The following is a 16,247-nucleotide window of genomic DNA, read 5'->3' as shown; positions in this document are numbered from 1 at the left end:
AATGAGAGGAGACAGGTATTATTAAGGGGAAATGAGGGAAATGGGAGTTCTTTAACTGGGGAAGGAGGAAGTAGAATAGACAGAGAGAGAGAGAGAGAGGGAGAGAGACAGAGACAGAGAAAGAGACAGAGACAGAGAGAGACAGAGAGACAGACAGAGACAGACAGAGACAGAGACAGAGAGAGACAGAGAAAGAGACAGAGATAGAGAGAGAGACAGAGACACAGAAATAGAAACAGAGAGACAGAAACAAAGACAGAGACACCCCCCTCACCTGTCTTGTGCCCTTCAGTACTCCAGAAAGTCATCATCTTGTCTCAGGGTACCACGCCTAGCTCTGGGGCTCTCATAGAGCCTCTGCCCTCCCCTGCCCCTGGCTCTCCTCCGTCATGCTTTACTTCTAGGCCACAGCTATAGCTATCTGTACATTTAGTGAACCTCTGCCTTCCTTATTGGACTGGCCTCACAAAAGGTCAGAAGCAGTCCACATGTGGGACTCGTACCACGGAGGTGCAGCTAGATAGCCCAGCTGAGCAGAGACTCCATTGCTGTGCCCTGCCCCTTCTGCCCAACCTACAGAGTCATAAATCAGGAGCAGTTGGTAGGTGATGGCCTCTGAAGGCCCTGCGCCCAGAGTGATCCGCAAGGCGACTATGTAGTTCATTACCATTCTCACTGCTTATCCCTCTTCTCCAGGTCCTGGGGTTCAGAACCAAGCAGGCACAGGACTATCTGCCACCCAGAACCCACACACGCCAGCAGGGCTCTTTGTCAGAAGCCTGAGCTAATAACCATGAGTTAGCACAGTGCGTCCCCACATCAGGAGCATGCCCAGACAGTGTGATGAGGGCAGGGGGAGTGAGGATGCCACTGGCTACTGTCAGTCTATGTAGGACAAGGGGCATTGAGAACCCATTGCCATGGCTCTTGACATGAGCTGTGCCCTGGGTTGAGGATCAGGGCAGCTTTAGCCCTCGAATAAGCTCCACTGGTTGCCACATCAAAGTGCTAGTGTGTGTTTACCAGTGCTGGCAACTGACACTCCTCAATCTCAAGCGAAGCATGTGAATAAGAGCATTTCTGCATATTTTTTTTCCTGAGATCTATTTTTGTCTATTGATGACAACCTCTGCTTTTACAGCAGCTGTGTTACCTGGGATGCAGATGTAGCTTTGGTACAAGACAAGGGGCTTAGCCCTCCCCTCCCAGAGTAACTCCTGGGACCTAGTATGCCTTCCCTAGGAAAAGGAGCCACTTTCTACTACCCAGCACCCTCAGGCAGTCACTCTAGGAGGACAAGCGTGTTAGGTTCCAGTTACCTGGCACTCAGCAGGACAAGGGTCTCATATTTCAGCCCACTGATTCCACCAAGCCCCCAATTCCCTTTCTGCTTTCTGGCCTCAGCCCTCTAGTCTGTCTCTCTCTCTCTCTCTCTCTCTCTCTCTCTCTCTCTCTCTCTCTGCCTCATCTGTTCATATTCTCTCACCTCTGCTCCCTCCTCCCATCTCCCTGATTAATTTGGTTCAGAGATGACTATTTGGTCAGAATGATGAACTGGTTTTGTTTTTGTTTTTGTTTTTGTTTTTAAAGCTCAACCATGAGCTGTTGATTGAAAATGTTCATCTAATTAGTTTTAAGCTAATTCTCAGAATAAAGATGATAGAAAACATTGCCCCCCCCAAAAGCTAAGTAAAACAGGTTAAAAACAAATTATAAATGTTTAAAAAGAAGGGAGACAAACCCTAAATTGAGCATTTTTTCAGGTCTTTATGGGCTTCTTTCATAGCTTTCCTTTTGTTTTTTGCATTTTTTGATATTATTGCTAAAATGTCATTGCAGAAAGTAGACAAACAAAAGGAACCATGATCTTCCCACCCACTCAGATATAGCCATGGAAATCTATACTTCTAGAAATACACTTCTCTGTGTATATGTGTGCATTTAGGACTTCCCAAAGGAAGTTCCAGAACTTCAGTCCCTTGAGCTGTAAATCAAGACCATGAAGAACAACAAAAACCTGGTCACATTTTTCAAAGTGTTATAAACTCCTCCATCTTCCTGGGGCTTCAGATGCCTGTGGTAATGAATATTTACTGTGATATCCATTGTAAATGAATTTATAGCCCTGGAGAGATCGTCAGTTAAGAAACCTGATAACTTTGTTGTTCTTTCAAATCTTTGATTCAGAGCTACATGATCACCTGTCATCTGTTAAAGTCCATACTCATGTTTCTGAGAAAAACAATTTCATTGAGAGATAAATATCTATCTACAGATTTACTTATAAAAATGGAATCTTCTCACATAAGCTGTTTTGTGACTCTAAGTTTCCCTCAGGTCGAAGGTGAATTAAAATTTAAAATATAAAGAATGAGTGCGGGTGTGGTGGAAAATGTATGTAGTCCCAGCACTGGGAAGGCTAAGGCAGGAGGGTTGAGAGTTCAAGGCTAGTCTGGACTGTATACATAGCATCTTATTTTAGGGAATTAAGAGAGAGAGGAGTGAGGGGGAGGGGGAGGGAGGGAGAGAGGGAAGAAGGGAAGAAAGGAAGCAGGAAAGGAAGGGAGGGAGGAGGGAAATATCAATTTTTGAAAAACAAATGAAAATATTTAAAACCATATAAAGCTGGCAAAACCATACCATGGTTCATGCAAATTCATGATCCAAAGCTAAAAGAATATGTGTTTGTTTAACAAATATGTATTGAATGCCCACAATGCACCTGGCTCTAATTGCGGTCCTGGGGTATATTAAGTATGGCTGAGAAATCCCTGTTGCCATGGCCATTATAGTCAGGGAGGAAGCTGTGATAAACTGAGTCAGTAGGGGAGAGAGGAACACATGAGGTGTAGAGGGACAGGGTCTGGATGAAGGACAAGCTAAAGTGGGGTGTCTCACTGACAGTACTTGGGGAAAGAAGAAAGGAAGGGAGGGAGGGAGGAAAGAAAAAAGAAAAGAAACGAAAAGAAAAGAAAAGAAAAGAAAAAAGAAAAGAAAAGAAGGGCGAGCCCCAGCATCTCTGGAGGGGCATCCCAGACAAGGAAGGGCAAATGCAGAGACCCTGTGTGCCAATCAGACTGGTCCTGTCTCCAAACCTTCCTAAGACCTAGAGAAGAGGATAGGAACAAGTTTGTCTGGATCTGTTGCTGTCAGAGAGAGAGCTTGATCATCTATTTTGGGGACATAAAGCTATTTTACCTTAAGATGTTAAGAGAGCAGAAATAATGACATTTGACTGATTCTTTGTTTTACTCAGATTTTCACTGGTATCAACTCACTTGGACTAAGTTCCTCCCTGCGTCTCCCTAGCCTGTGGCTCCCTTCTTCCTTCCAAAGGCCAAGGATGCTGACTCATATGGATGTTGCTCCAGTTCCATTGATGCTGTCTCCTATTCTGTAGATGCCATTTCAGTTCCACAGACACCTGACTCTGTATCTTTAGAGACACCTTGATGGAGCTACCAAGGCTTCAAGTCAGGGCCAGACTGCCTGGGTTCATATCCTGGCACTACTACTTCAAGGCTGTGTAACCTTGGTCCAGTTCTATCACTTCTTTGAGCCTATTACTCTCTTTGTAAATGAAACATAATATTAATTGTTGCATGGCTCAAATAAGATAAAACACCAAGCACAGAGGGGTGTAAGATAAGCTCATCGTAGTACCAGCAGCTGAAGGTAAGGTGATTCATGGGTTTCCCCAACTGTGAGAGCCGCATCCTCTCCCAATGGGAATGTCCCAGGAGGTCTGGATATCCCTTCTCTCTCTCTCTTCTCTCACATTCCACATTGGTACCACACCCAGGGCTGCTTCTAGAGTTCTATAGATCTGCTGGGTTTGAGTTGCTCCCAATGGAAAGAGCCCTGCTCCTGATGCCAGAGCCCTCTGGTCCTGAGAAGCCTGCAGCCCCCTCCATCACATAGATAACTGCCACCCCAATATTCTGGCCCTAGTCCCTCATCCTTACCCTGTCCTGCAGCCTAGACCAGCTATAGAGGATCCTATTGCAAGTTCTAGCTCCTCTGGGACTTGGTAGAGCCTCTTCCTCCACCTGTTCAGTGACTCGAGTGAGAGGAAGGCTCTACCCTGCCTGAAGTTGGCCAGGAAAGGACACTGAGCACTGGCCTGGGATCACACTGTCCCTTGTTGGCATCTGATTCTTCATTATCCATCTAAAGGATTTTAGATGGCTGGCAGGAACCTGCTCAGTGCTCAGTCCCATCCAGGAAGACCTAAGTTCTTGTCTGCTAGGTCTGTTGACATTCAGCCAGTGCTATTCTGTTTTCTTTACCATCTTCTTTTACTCTAACTGCCCAACAACCCTAGGTATGTCCCAGTTCTCTGGGAATAAGAGGCCACTGTGCCTCCTCACCTTTGACATAAGGATCCCAGAGCAAAATAAACGAGACTACAACTCGTGTCTGTTGGTCTGTCATCCCTCTGACCTTTCATCCCTTGGTATTTCTCAGTCTCATCATGCCTCCTGGATACCACAGGTCCCCATCTCCTCCATCTTTGTCTCCTTCCTTCCTCCCTCCCTCCCTCCCTCCCTCTCCCCTTGCCTCAAGTTGTGGTTGTCAAGTATTTCCACCATCAGCACTTGCCAAGAGGAGCTGAAAGTTCTTCCACTTGTGCAGCGAGCCGCGTGGGCAGGTGGGTAATGTCTGTTTTACTCTCTGTAATGAATCCCATCTTCTTCTCTTTGCCGTGATGGTTATTGATTCTGTCTTGACACCCTGGTTTGTTTTCTGCCGGCTCCTGCTTTCCCTTCATCTTGCTGTGACCATTTCTCTGCTCTTATCTGTAATTTCCTCTCTTGTTATGGCTGCCTCCCTCCTGGGCTGCTGCAGCACCAAGGTGGGGGTTGTGTATTAACTTGGCAGTGTAGTCCGTCAGCCCTGCTTGGATGGGGTGAGTTTGGGTGGTGGCTATGGGGCAAAAATGGCAGGAGGAAGAAGGGCAGAAAGTAGCACCAGGCTTGCTCATTCTAAAGTAGAGCTTGGGCTACTGCTTAGAAATTTCCCATGATTCCTCTTGACTCCTAGACCTAAGACGTGATGTTCAGTGGATTCACAGAGCCCTTAACAATCTTGCTTCACTGCCTCATCCATAGGCTCATGTCTCCCAATCACAAACCTGACATAAGACATACAGGACTGTTTTCTTACATAGTCCCAGGGTCACGGTCTTCTTCTCAACTGCCATGTTCTTTCCCACCTCTCATTCTACCTTTCACCTGGAAGGCTCATATTCATTCTTCAAAGTCCAATTCTTATCCCTTCCGACAAGCTGTCCCTGGCAAGCTTGCACTAACAGGAGGCTGAGTTAAGTCTTCTGTCTGTTGACTTCCCACCATTCTTCATGCCAAATAGTTCGCCTTTGTTTACAAGGAACAGACTGGGTCTCATTCACAGAGTAGGTTCTCAGTAAAACTCGTCTGGGTCACTACACTCTCCTAAATAGGTCAGTTCTGGCAGGCACAAAGGTGCTGAGTCATAGATGAGGGTCAAGGAGACTCAGGCAAGACTATATTCAGGGTCTGGGTGCCACCAAGTGCCCAGCTCCAGAACACTTCCGGAAACTAACAGCTTGCCCATAGGCTAGCACCATTTGTGGCTGGATCCTACAGCCAGTGACAAGAATGAGTGGCTTATTCTGAGTCCTTTGTGGCTTCCAAGGGCCTCAGACATAGATGACTAGATGAACTCCCTAAGGAAGAATCTGACCTCTGGGTCCTCAAAGTCAAAACCCAGGGGTTTCCGCAACCCCTCTTGCCTAGCACAAACTGACCCTAGGACCTGGGGTCTGCTCTTTCTACCATTCTCCATCTCCTTTCATTGTTATGACACCCTTCCTATTTCTCATCCAAAGCCTCAGCAACCTCACTGGGCCTCTCTGCCCAATGGAATCTTCCTGGAGCTCGTTGTAATTGTTTGGTGACCTTGGCATTGTATGCATGGATATGGGCCTATAGTCCTCATGGGTGCCTCCCAGCAAACAGGGGGGAGGAATCTGGGCTCCCAGAGCACCTTAGAGCACCTTCACTACACTAAGAGAAGGAGAAGATGCATTGTCCTTGCTCCAAGCCCCTGGGACCCCTGTGAGTGGGCACAGATGCTCCGGAGGAGTCTCTTCATTCTGGTCAGTGGCCCCAGAAGGTGGAAGGCAGAAAACTAGAGAGGAACAGGTTCCTCCAGGCACTAGGGGAAGAGGACTCTTGACAGAAGAGGTAGTTGCTTTCTGAGACTGACCATGGGTCCCACAGCCTCAGGCAGGGCTTCGGGAAACATGCATCCCCTGCAGCAGATAAGGAAGTTGAGGTTACGAGAGGCAGGATTTACTTCTGGATCTTTCTGACTGTAAGACGGGTGCTCTTTCCGTCTCTACTAGAACCAGGCATGGGGTTCCACAGCAGGGATGACAAAATGCTTTGGAAGGCATCAGGACGAAGGCTTCTAGTAGGACTAGAATCTTATAGTCAGAAAGGAGAGGCTGATGTCCTAGTATCTTCTCCAAGGGCACAGCTCCAATGACCTAACTTCCACTCACTAGGCCCCAACTCCTAAAAGGTTTCCAGGTCCTCGCAGGCAGAGTCCAGGCTGAGGGTTGGCTGGTCCTTGGCTTCTGTTGGAATTTCCCTGTCCAGTGTAAGAAAAGTCTCAGGAAGGGCACTGAAGCCAGAGATCCTCTACCTGGGAATTCCTTTGTCCAGATCCTGTCCTTTTAGTGAGGGACAAGGACCCATCTGTCCCCAAGGTCTCAGCCAAACTGCTGCAGCTTTGGGGTGAGAGAGACTGAAGGTGACATTGTCCCTCAGACCTCATCTGGGAAAAGTCTTGCTAACTCCCTAATGAAGATAAATCCCGTGTCGTAGGATGCCAATGGATACAGATGAGCCAGTGGTGCTGTCAGAGGGATGGATGCCCTTCTCCAGATCTACAGCCAATGGCATATGGATGTCTGCCTCTGCAAACACCCAGCGCCTTTCCTGGACAGGTCCTCCAGAGCCCTGGGTGGCTCTTCTTGGGGAACGCTGGATTCATCTTAAAGAGGCTCTGTTGTCTCTGTTGTCTCTCTGGTGTCTCCTGCTTCTAGCTGGAGCCCTAAGGGATGTCTTGAGTCACTGTGTTATCCATTATGATATCAAAACTAGAGGTGCATATTAGACTGGCCCTTGGCCTGAACCCTACATGCTGTTACATGTCCATGGATTCTGCCAGATAGAAAAGGCACACATCATTATTCTGACTCTCTCTTGTTCTCTGATGGTGGCCAGAGGGAGACTCGTTTTTAGGTTGGTAATTTTGGTTCTTATTTGCAAGACTGCCATAGAAAGAAGCCATCTGACAGGCTTCCTGCCCCCTGGTTGATCAAGTTCTGTGGTCTCCATCTTTAACTAATGAAGTTTGTCTTGTGTTGGACAGGGACAAGGGAGGTCTGGATGCCTGAAGACTCCACTTCAGTTTCCAAGGGGAGCATGTTATTCTGGTTCTTGGGCCTTTCAAAGAAGAAGGAGCTGGGGATGGGGCACCAGTCTTAGAGACTGCACCTCCCTTCATCTCACAGCAGAAAGGAAGCTGCTCTGCCTCCCTTCCATGCCTGGCACAGTCTCCCAAATGCTGCCTCTCATGCAGCATGCTTCCTCGCCCTGGCCCCTTCCTGCTGTGTATTCTCCCTGGCACCAATTTCAGCATCTGTTTCTTTATTGACTCTCTCATCACTTTGTTTTCCAGCTAGACCAACCACTGTGTTGTTTATATTTGCCCAGGCCTGTCCCCAAGGCTATCCTAGCATCCAGCCTGTCTCACTAGCTCTTCACCCTTATGGAGGGACAGCAAGGCTGCCAGTGGGTTTGTTCTTTGACATTTCCCATCATAGCACCCGTGTCTCTACAGACACATGGGGCCTGGACCAATGGTCCTAGAAGAGGCCAGGGTCACTGTAGGCCTTATTTTCTTTCAAAGGTATTCGGGGAAGGACTGCACTCAACCTGGAATGTTCTCGCTGTTAATCCGCAATCACTGTGAATCACTGATGCAAAGTTCAGCCTCATTGCAGGGTGCTGAAGGGGATAGTTGAGGGGCTGGCATTATAGGATGAAGAGGTCTGGCCACGACCAGCATTGCATGTCTCTGCAGCCCAGTTTCATCTGCTGAATGGTAGAGTCTGTCCATTGCACAGAGCAGTAAGGCAAGGCACAGCCAGAGTGGTTTCAGAGCCAAGAGCAACTGCTGTAACAGTGACAGGAGGGTGCTACTGGGCTGGACTGGGCCTGGCCTGCCCTGAGAAGTGAAGAAAAGAAGGCGAGAATTCCTCATGGTGCAAATGCCCCTCAGAAAACCTCAACAAGGGATGGCAGAGCTTTAGTTTCATAAAGCAAAAGGAATCCTGGGAAAGCTGCTTCCAACCTGTCCTTGACCAGCACACAGATATGAAACCCCCAGGGGGCAAGGACTGGTCTGAAGTCACATGTCTGGGTGGAAGCCTAGATGACCACTTAGTCTCAGCCTATGCAGGCAGATGAACCAAGTCAGCAGGAGAGGGCTACCACTCAGGGACTGTCATTGGGAATGCAATGAGGGTGCTGTCATCCTGCCTCCTAAACTGGCCAATCAGAACATGTGCTGGAGCCACTGTCTGGCTCAGAGACTTCACCTCCAAGATGAGTTCATTCGAAAAGAAAGCTTCTCCCAGGCCTTTAGCTTTCTGCCTGCCTATTCTCATGCTGTGGGCCTACCCATGGTAGAAAATCCACTTTCCCTCACAAAAGAAGAGGGTAAGAGAGGTGATCCTGGGAGGAGTGGGGCTGTGTCTCTACCCAGCTGCTCTAGGAGGCTGAGCCTAGGATGTAACTCCAGGGTCTGACACTATACCTCAGCTACAGAAAGGGCCAGCTTTCCTCCTAGCAACCTGTTCTCCCCCGTAGCACTGTTTAATGTGCCAACCCCTGGTACCTTTGCTATAAAAGCACCGAGACCCCCAGAGCAGCCTCTTTCACATAAAGGCAATGGAAGAGAACTCTCACTGGACCTAGGGACTGGGCAGGGAACAGGAGACATTCGCTGGCATTGTGGAGGTACTGCGCCAATCCCTGGTTTTAGCCAGTGCAGTGAGGGATGGAGGCAGCTCAGGGACAGATGGAGCTCTTGGAACCAAGAACACAGGACTGATGGCCAGAAACTGACCCCTGCCTTCCCACACACAGGCACACTTGAAGAATTTTCCCAGTGAGAATCTAGCTTGGGGACAGAGTTCTTTCTCTGTCTTGTGATGTATGTAGGTCAAACACTGGGTCTTATTTTGTAAACAAGGAGACCAAAGCCCAAGCTGATTTAATGGCTAGTTCAAGGTCACCTAGATATTCAGTCTTTTCTATTGATTAATTGTATTTCCTTCTGATTCCATAAACAATTGAAGGAGGCTTGTACTAAGATACATACCGGGAATAAAGTACTTTGAACATGTTATTTTTTCTGTAGATATGTGGTGCTCTCTATGTGCCTGGCATCATCTGAGACTCACAGGTAGATGAAGAAAGACTCCTGCTTCCATGAGGTTTTGACCTGGACAGTTGGAACCTTGTGAAGAAACTCAGTGTCTCTGGGATAGAGAGTTGAGAGTTGGGGCTCTACAGCTTTAGTATTTTAGCAGGTATGAAGCCTGAGGGGATCTGAATTGGGTGTGTTCATCCTGCAGAGAGGTGGCCAGAATAGCTCAAGAGAAGAGGACAGGGCAAGCTGAGAAAGGAAGGGCTCACCCTGGAGACCCTCCAGGGCAGGAGTAAGAGTTCATAAGCAGGAGGGGAAGCCACTAGGGACATTGGAGGGGTGAGTGGCAGGATCCATGGACATTTTAAAACAAAGTCTCCTAACACTTTGGAAAGAAGGGACCATGACTGGAGGTGACTTCTAAAATGATTTTGAGCTGATGGAGATAGACCAGGTATGCCCCGGAGCTGGAGAGAGAAACAAGATGGCAGACCCAGAGCCTCTTGCCTGCAGGGAAAGGACAGAAGAGAGAATGAGAGGGGAACTATCACAGCAACCTCTGGATGGTCTCTCAGGCATGGGGCCCCCCGGGTAGCAATGAAACGCTGCTGGAGGTATGACACCAGATGGGGCCAATGAACTAGGGGTGCCTGTGGATGCTCCTTCAGAGATCCAGGTCTGAGCCACCTATTCCTGAAAGGTAATAATTCCATTTTCCACTACAGGAAGAACTGAAGAGCATGATATAAAGCAAAGAGTACATGTAAACATCACTTCTACACACGCATGCCCATGGCAGACATCACTAATCAATCCTGCAGCTCGTTCCTAGTGAGCACAGATATTGTCTCAATGTGGCCCTGCAGGAGACTACTCTCGATCAACGGGTAATGGCAGAGTTAACCCATCTCTCACTCCCAGGGCAGAGAAATAAACAGAGAAATGGGTTTGGAACCCAAAAGGTTCAAGGTTCAGCTCAGCTTCTGCCCTGTGGCTGCATCAGTGTATCTGTGACTGACTTATTTAGCCTGAGTCTCATTTTCCCATCTGTTAAAGTGAATTATTACCCAATGCCACGTGTTTGTCGTGAGGGCTAAATGAGACAGTGTATGAAATCAGTCAGCTAGCTGGGTTCTAGTGTAAGTACACATCCATAAATGTGTAAAAAAAAAAATACTCCCCTTTGCTCCACACGCATATTCCAGCAAGCACATATATACACAATCTCGGATGCTGCATGTTCAGACACACATTTACACAGCACACACTCACACATGCATGCCTCAGAGGATAGGGAAATGTATACTAACAGCTGGCACTGGAATTGATCTCTGAGAAGGAACTGTCTTTTGTTCAAGAAATTACCTTGATAATTCTCAAAGGATATGGATTAGGAGAAGTCAAGGGAACAAAAAAGAAGCTGAACTGCTCTTCATTAAAATTGAGGCAGAGTGGGGGCAGAGGCAGGACAAAGCAGAGAAGTCCCCAGTCTTGTGGCCACTGCAGAGCACAGGGGGCAGCCTGCAAAGGATTTAGAAATGAGCCTATCAAACACGTGACATGAATCTGCGGCATTTTTCCCATGCAAAACCTCTCTGTCTTCAAAGAGTCCATCCAGGCTGATTTCGTTTATATAAAAGTCTTAGAATGCCAACCTATCCTAGTGCTCATTGGTTGTCCAGACTGGGGGAGGAGGAAGCTTCTGGGGCCCTGCACTTGTTACTGTCTTGACTGAGGCAATGGTCTCACAGATGCATGTCTGTATCTTTATACAGTGATAAGACTATATGTCAAAACTCATCAGTTGGAACACTTTAAATATGTCACTTTTTGTATGTTAATTATACCATTAAAAGCTGTTAAGATGTTTTTCAAAGAGGCTTATATCAATGTGATCCAAATATTTTTCTCTCATGTTTTTAGATGTGCTGATTTTCCCCACCTTTGCACAGGTACTGACCCCCTCAAACACTGTTTCCTGCCTCCCCACTTCATTCAAATATAATACAGGGGATCTTACGGGATTGGTTTGGAATAGAAGTGTGTGTGTGTGTGTGTGTGTGTGTGTGTGTGTGTGTGTGTTGTAGACCAGAAGATAACACTTTGGGTATTGTCCTTGCAAGATGTTGTTCTTCAAATGTTGTCTTTTTCTTTTTCTTTTCCTTTTCTTTCTTTTTCTTTCTTTCTTTCTTTCTTTCTTTCTTTCTTTCTTTCTTTCTTTCTTTCTTTCTTTCTTTGTTTTTGAGACAGTTTCTCTCTAAAATTTGCCAATTAAGCTAGGCTGTGGCCAGTGAGCCCCAGGGATCCCCCCCGCCCCGCCCCGTCTTGGCCTCCCAGCACTGGGATTACAAATGTGCCTCACCATGCCTGATTTTTAACTCAGGTCTTCATGTTTGGGTGGCAAGCACTTTACCAATTGGACTGTCTTCCATAGCCTGGTTTGAGGTAGAAGTTAAAGGAGGAAATCAAATCCCACATCTACATCAAAACCACAGAATATCCCAATATTGGTAGGCACATGACATGTATCTGAGAAAACTGTGCAGAAGGTGGGAGCTGAGGGGCTCCTAAGAGCTTAAACTTACTCCCTTCTGTGGAAGTTCTTAGGAGTCAATACAGAGCAGTGAGCATCTCATTAGGGTGAGCCAAATGTTCAAGCCAGCACCCCAGACCCAAGATGATACTTCTATTCCTTAACCCACAGACAAGCACCCATAGCCATGCAAGTCATTGTGTATGTGCCAAGTACATTTGACTATGCTTCTTTGAGTTACAACCACCTCTTAGAACTGTGGTCAACACACTTGGGAGAGGAGGTGGCTCTTGACTGAAACAAAATGGAGCAGAGATGGAGAGACACAGCAAGTGGGGGTGGTCAGCCTCACTCACTGAGCCACCTCTAGATGTTCTATCTCTTCTTCTTCCCCCTTCTCTTCCTTCTCCTCCTCCTCTTCTTCCTCCTCCTCCCCCTCCTCCTTTTGTATATGTGTTCATGTGTGCAGGTGCATGTGTGAATGCATCTGTGGTGTGTGTGTGTGTGTGTGTGTGTGTGTGTGTGTGTGTATGTGTAGAGGCCAGAGGACAACTTCAGCTGCCATTCCTCAGGTTTCATCTACCTTGTTTTTTATTTAAGACAGGGTCTCTCATTGGTGTAAGGCTCACAGATTAGACTAGTCTGATCTGACATTGAGCCCCAAGATCCACTATCTCTTCCTTCCCAGTGTTGGGATTACAAGCTTACAAGCATACACAACCATGTCCAGGTTTTCTTTTAAAATGTGGGACCTATGGATAAAACTTAAATCCTCATGCTTGCAAGGCAAGCACTTTACTAACTGAGCTAATACCCTAGCTTCTGTCTCTTTCTTTAGGTCCATCGAGGCAGTCCATTCTAACCAGCTCATGATATACCTGTTAGCAAGATCCCTTCCAAGCAGGCACATAACCATCCAAACCTGAGGTCAGTTTGCTTCTGAAAAAACCTGGCACAAAGCTTCCTCAGCTTGGCCAGGTGTTCCTCTCCCGATAGGCAAGACTTTCCACAGCCCTTGGTCTCTCCCTGCGCTGCCTCCCTTGCCTCCTGACACCTTTACCAGAAGCGCCACTAACTGAATCAGCTGCTCCGCTCCTTCCAAGGGGATAATCAAAGTGCAGCGTCTCTGGAGAGGACCTGGCTTGTGGAGCAAGTCTTTAATTTCAAGCTGACAAGATTGGGAGCGTGTGCTGCAGGCGCTCAGATAGGCAAGACGGATGGATGGCCAGGGAGTACAGATGGTGAGCTGGAGGGCAGAGAGGTGGAGGGGTGGGGGCCCCAGGAAGCTTCCCAGGTAGTGGGCAAAGGGCTGTACTGTGGAGGTCTGCCTGCTGCCTGCAAAGTGAAGCTGTATGCATCTCCTGCCCCATTCAGAGAGATGCCTGTTCAGAATGGCCTCTCCTGTCTGTCCCCTGCTGACTCTGGAGCTGGAAGACTCCCTGGAGGATCACATATCATCCTTAGGCTAGAAGTGGGACCCTAAATGTGACCTTGAGCAGAGCTTCTGTACCCCTTGGGGTTTCCACTCAAAATATAGGGCTGCTTTCCAAACTGACCCAGATAAGATTGAGAAACTAAGACCAGGACGGGAACATTTAGGTGCTACAAGGCAAGAGTTACTTCACCATCCTGTTCTCAAAAGAGAGCAGGCTCAGAGAGAGTAAGAGTCCTGCTCATGGTCACAAAGCAAAGTCTGCAGTGAAGCCAAGAATGAAATACAGATGACTCTCTGCCACTCATAAATAATACCACCCAAGACCTCTGTGAGGTCCCTGCTTGCCAAATGCCTGAATCCTGGCTCCTTTGACAGATGTTCCCTTCTCCGGGTTCACAGGGCTCTGTAGTTCCATTCTACCTAACTTTTTAAAACTTCCATGATCTAAAGGGTCTTGTGCAATGCCTGGCCCTTAGACACATGTGAATCAGGCTGTTCATAATTAGTTTCTTCTATGAGCCTAATTCACCTTCTGATATAAGCAGGGGAATACTACCACAAAGCATGAGCACCCGCCATCAGATAAGGACTATGGATTGAACTGTACCCCCACCAAGTTCATATGTTGAAGCCCTAACTCTTAAAGTGAAGGTAGAAGTGGAATCTAATACCATGACAACTGGCTTTTGGTGTGTCATGTGACTGAGGCCCTCATAAAGGGATTAGTGCCCTTTTAAGAGGAACAAAAGGTTTGCTTTCTTTCCCCACAAGAAGATGCAGTAAGAAGGTAACGTTTCTAAATCAGGAGCTGAGCCCTCATCAGGGCCCCATCAGCCAGTACTTTGGTTTTGAACTTCCCAGCCTCCAGAACTACAAGAAACAAATGTCTGTTGTTTAATCAAGTCAGTCTGTTGTAAAACCAGCCTTTCATATTCATGAGCTCCACATGCACACATTCAACTACCCACAGATTGAAGATATTTGAGGGAAAATTGTATCTGTACTAAACATGTACAAACTTTTCCCCTCATTGTTATTTTCTAAGTAATACAGTATAACACCTATTTATATACTATTAAATAATATGCTTTGTTTGGGGTTTGGATCAAACCTAAGACCTTGTACATGCTGGGCAAGTACTCTACCACTGAGTTATATCCTCAGACCACCATTTACACTGTACTATTGCAAATAATCTAAAGATGAGTTGAAACGTACAAGAGGAAATACAAACACTATTCCAGTTTACAAACACTTGCATTTATTTATTTTGCGTACCTCTATGTCCTCTCTCTCTCTCTCACTCTCTCTCTCTCTCTCTGTATGTTATCAGAGACCAACTTGCAACAGTCTGCTCTCTCTCCTTCTACCATGTGTATCAGTGGGTCAAACTCAGGCTATCAAGCTCAGCAACAAGTGCCTTTAGCCACTGCACCATCTCTCTGGCCCACTGTACTATTTTATATAAAGGACATGAGCACCCAGGGCTTTATAGATTCATGGAGGTCCTGGGTCTCCCCAGCTCCAGATCCAAAAAATGACTGCTTTATTATAGGCGCTTGAACTGACAAAGGTGGAGGGGTGGCCTTTACATCGTAAGGACCCTATGTGTCATTCTACAAGCTCAGAATTTATTGAATAACAATAAGTTCACAAGATAGTGGGTTTTGTTGGCAGCAATTTGCTAAGTAGTCCCAATTTCCCTTGATAACTGGCTGAGGCAAACACAGGTTTTTATTCTAACCTTAACTGCTAACCTTAAACTCTCAGATCACACATTATACATCACACAGTAAACACACAAACACACACACACACACACATACGTATATATGAGGGTTACAGAATGGCTATAAAGTGTCAAAGAGGCCACAACAGAGTTCAAGGAGTTCCAAAGACGTCTAACCAGAGGCAAGAAGAAAGCTAACAGGAAAGCAAAGATCTCTTCAGGAATTAGACATCAAAACCCCGCTGGAGATCTGCTGGAGGCCTCACTGCAGTGCCCAGCAGCACAGTCAGAGTTGAGCTGAGCCTCAGGGTCAAGGCTATGTGACTATGAAGGCTGTAGAAGTGACGGTCCAGACAGATGAATGGGTAGATAACAGATACAATTCAAATAAACCATGACAGCAGTGGAGAGTGAGCTGAGCTGAAGCCTCTGGGACAGTTTGGAGTTCTCTGCCTTTCTGTCCCTTGACACACACACCAGGTGGTCAGGTGACAAGGGGGTGTGGTCATTGCAACATTAGGTGTCTTCTTTATGGGGTACCCTTTCTCATTCTGGTGTGTTCTGTAAATTCCTGGGCCTCATTTTTTTCTGATATGATTTTGATATGTCTGTTTGTTCAGATGGTCCCAATTTACTTTGATAAATTTCTTTTTTAACGTTTATTTCTTATTTTTATTTTTATGTATATGAGTGTAATGCCTGCATGTATGCAAGTGCATCCCTGTCATACAATGCCTGTGGAGGTCAGAAGAAGGCGTCAGCTCCCCTGGAACTGGAGTTATGGACAGTCCTTAGCCACCATGTGGGTACTGGAAATCAAACCCAGGTCCTCTCAAGAACAGCCAGTGCTCTTAACTACTGAACCATCTCTCAGCACCTTTGATAAATTTCCAAGGTAGCTCCTTTTACTTCAGGAATAAGATATTTATTAGTCTGTGACTTGTGGTTGGTGCCATACAGATGGTGTTAGGTGCTCACCAAGGTACAGGGTCATCCTGCTTCTGGTTTTACATTCAAAAGGGAGTCAAATGCTGCTTTTAAAATGAAGCCTCTCAGGGCAAGAC

The sequence above is a fragment of the Nannospalax galili genome, unplaced genomic scaffold (genome assembly GCF_000622305.1).
Source record: "Nannospalax galili isolate Female #2095 unplaced genomic scaffold, S.galili_v1.0 scaffold229, whole genome shotgun sequence".
Classification (NCBI taxonomy): Eukaryota; Metazoa; Chordata; class Mammalia; order Rodentia; family Spalacidae; genus Nannospalax; species Nannospalax galili.
This window is presented reverse-complemented; position numbering follows the sequence as displayed.